Source organism: Grammomys surdaster, unplaced genomic scaffold, assembly GCF_004785775.1.
Source record: "Grammomys surdaster isolate TR1022 unplaced genomic scaffold, NIH_TR_1.0 206, whole genome shotgun sequence".
Lineage (NCBI taxonomy): Eukaryota > Metazoa > Chordata > Mammalia > Rodentia > Muridae > Grammomys > Grammomys surdaster.
The window spans coordinates 4,095,026-4,098,533 of record NW_021604651.1 but is presented as its reverse complement, the minus strand read 5'-3'; positions in this window follow the sequence as shown (position 1 = coordinate 4,098,533).

The window sequence follows — 3,508 nt, the reverse complement described above, 5'->3', positions numbered from 1 at the left end:
AGAGAGAGAGAGAGAGAGAGAGAGAGAGAGAGAGAGAGAGAGAGAGAAGGGGAGGGATGGAGAGAACATACTTTCTAGTTTGCAACATTTTCTGTCATTCTTTATTGTAAGCCATGACTCATCACAAGCTCTCTTTATGGTATAGGGGATATAGGGCAGGAAGGAATGCCATCCTAATCCTCCTCCTCAAGTTAAGCTATATAGAGACAATGAAAATGTTGGCATTAAAGGATTATCTCAAATTATTGTTCATGATCCCTTGCCTTTAACCCTGAAGCCTAGGAGCTCTCAGTCTAAGCTGCATAGTAGAATGCTTGCAATATAATGTCAATGTTTGGGGACTGTCACAGGCCAATCGGGTCTGACCCCAAGAAACAAGGACTGGAGGTGGCATTTTGGTACAGCTTCCTAGATCACTCAAACAGAACTGTCAAAGTGAGCTTGAGTTACCACAGAGCTGTGGGAAATAGGAATGGTTAGGAAGGAGGGAAGCAGAGGGCAGGAGGCCTTGTTGGACAAGGATGGCTTCCATCAGAGGATAAAGCAGGCATGATGGACCTAGAGTGAGGATAAGCTTGGTGTTTGGTGGTTGGGGTTGGGGGAAGTCTGTGTAGTTGAACGTAAGGAGAGGCAGTGAGCACTAGAGAGGGTAGATGATGGGAAGACAATGGCTGCTTCTGCAGACACATGAAGCAGGTGAGGACAGTCTAGCATTCCTAACTCCTACTAGAGGGCTGCTGAAGGTTTTGAGGTAATAGAAACAGAATATCTGGCTTTTTATTCTAGAAAAGATTACCTTGGTTCTATATGGAAGGTGGATTACAATGGTGTTGTTGAGGAATTATAGGGCTAACTATAGGTCAATTTAAGTCCCACACAAGCTTAAGGACCCAAGTTCTATCCATACATAAAGGAACCAGACATGCTGGTACACATTTGCAATCCGACTGCCAGAGAAGAGCCCTGGACTATGCTGATCAGCCTGACTCACCAAATTGAAGAGCTCCAGGCCAATGAGAGATGATGTCTCCACAAAGCAAGGTGGACGGTGGTCCCGAGGAGCAAAGCTGACCCTTGGCCTCCATGTGTATGCACGGACACTGCACAGACATATTTCCAAAACAAAAGACCTGAAACAGAGAGATCGGTTGTGCTCTGCGGGGTGTCAGGAGAGGTACAAGGGTGGAGTTGAATTATCTGTGTGCTTTGTGATGCCAGGAATTATGATAGACAGAATTGTGAAGACAAAAAGCTAACATGGTATAGGTAGAAAAAAATCCGAATCTCCCAATGGTAGGGGTAGCAGGGTAGCAGCTGAACCAACACCAACTGATGCTGAACTCTGGACTGCTCAGCAGAGGAAAGAAAAAACCATATTTGTGATAACAATTATAGTCTAGTTTCCATTACAAGAAGCATGGGGGTTGTGGGCTTTAAGAACTACTACTGTCTCATCACTTGGGAGGCAGAGACAGGCGGATTTCTGAGTTTGAGGCCAGCCTGGTCTACAGAGTGAGTTCCAGGACAGCCAGGACTAGACAGAGAAAATCAAAATCAAACCAAAAAACAAAACAAACAAACAAACAAAAAACCAAAAAAAAACAAAAAAACAAACAAAACAAAACAAAACAAAGCAAAACAAAAAAGGAACTACTACTGTGTTTAAGGATATATAAAAATCAGTGATGTCAGGGTGGGCTGTGGTTCAGTTGGCAGAGCTCTTGCCTAGCATGCCTGAAGCCCTGGGTTTGTTTTTCAGCACTGAAAAAAGCAGATGCTGTCCCTGTTGGTAATCTTACGATTTGAGAAGTAGAGGTAGGAGGACCTCTACCAGCTACCTAGCAAGTTAAGCTAGCCTGGGATACATGAGACCCTTTCGTGTGTGTGTGTGTGTGTGTGTGTGTGTGTGTGTGTGTGTCCCCTTTATTTACACCTAGATTTTAAATAGTTTGGAGAATTTGCTTCCAAAAGTTGAGAAAACCAAAAATATCTCAATACCCCATTGGAATTATGGACTGGCTGCTCCTGTTTGGACAGGACCAAGAGCATCAGGATGGAAGAACTAAAATCTGAGGCTTCCAAATGCCACAGTCTAAGGCCAACAAAAACAAGCCAGGGAAAGTGATCTCTTAGGGGGTGGGAATTATAGTTAAAAGAGTCATTAAAGAGACCAGAAGCATCTGCTCCTAGTACTGTACAAGAGTCTGTTCAGACAAAGGCTAGTTCAGAGAGAGGGTATTGAGAACCACAGACAAGGGGAAGGGGAGATTCAGAGCTGGTGAAAGTGTCCTCCTACCCCAATCTCCACTGCTTCCAGGATCATTGCTCACCCAGTTGTTCTAACTTGCAGTTGTTCTAACTTGAACTTGCAGTGAGACCACAAGAAGAAAATGGAAGGGCATCATGGCTGGGGCTAGAGCAGGTAGCTGATTCCCTAGCAGGGAGCCCAAGGTCCTAGAAATGTACAGACCCTGCAATCTCTACAGCCAAACACTAGCAGCTAGCAGTGGAGGTGGGTCAAGGAAGGAAAGTCTCTTGTTCCAAGGTTAGTGGGAAGACAGACACCTGACATCACAGGTGGAAATACTAGGTATAACTTACTTTATCATATCATTTTATCAGTGATTAAATGATATTGTACTATACTCTTAATGTCCTTGCATTGAGTAGATCATCTGATTTAGCTAAGGTCTCACAGTTTTTCTTTAATATCACATGAGAGACACCATGTTTGAAAAACTGACTTATAAAAGAAATTTATTAATATTTAAGAGATGTCTACATAAAAGTTTGAAGGAGGTTGGGATATAGCCCTGCAGTAGAGCATTTGCCTGTCATATCCATGGCCTTGAGTTCTGCACTCCCCCGACACTGAGAGGTAGATAAGTTAAATGAAGAAAGAAATGATGGGCAGAAAATGGGTCCTCTTTATGGGATTTCAGTAAACGTATACATCGTGCAGTGATAAAATCAGGACAGTTAGAATGGCAGTCATTCTCAACATTCATCAATTTTTATGAGAACATTCAAAATCCTCTTTTAGGAAGTTTTCAAGACCTCACTGCTAACTTCAGTGACCCTACTGTGCTACAGACCACTGGAGCCTATTTTTGTGTCTAGGAACTAAGGCTTGCCTGCAACATCTGCGCATTGTAATAAAGAACATGCATATTTAAGTGAACATATTTTGGGTCACTAGGTACTGTGACATGTCTTGACATTTAATGCTTTGGACGTCTCATTTTGACTCACTGGATGAATAAAAAAATATTTTTTTAATTGAAGGCAATGTATTTTGGGGTTAAAAATTCTCATTTCACCATGAAACTATCACCCAGAAATATGCATATTTTTCATGTAGAAGGCTACTTTAAACGTCTGGAAAGTATCTAAATGGAGATGGCCAAACCTTTTCATTTTTAACTCCCTAGTTTTATGAAGTAGAAGAAATGATATTTATAAGAAATATTCTGAGCAGTAACCAAGACCATCTTAGGTATTCAGAACA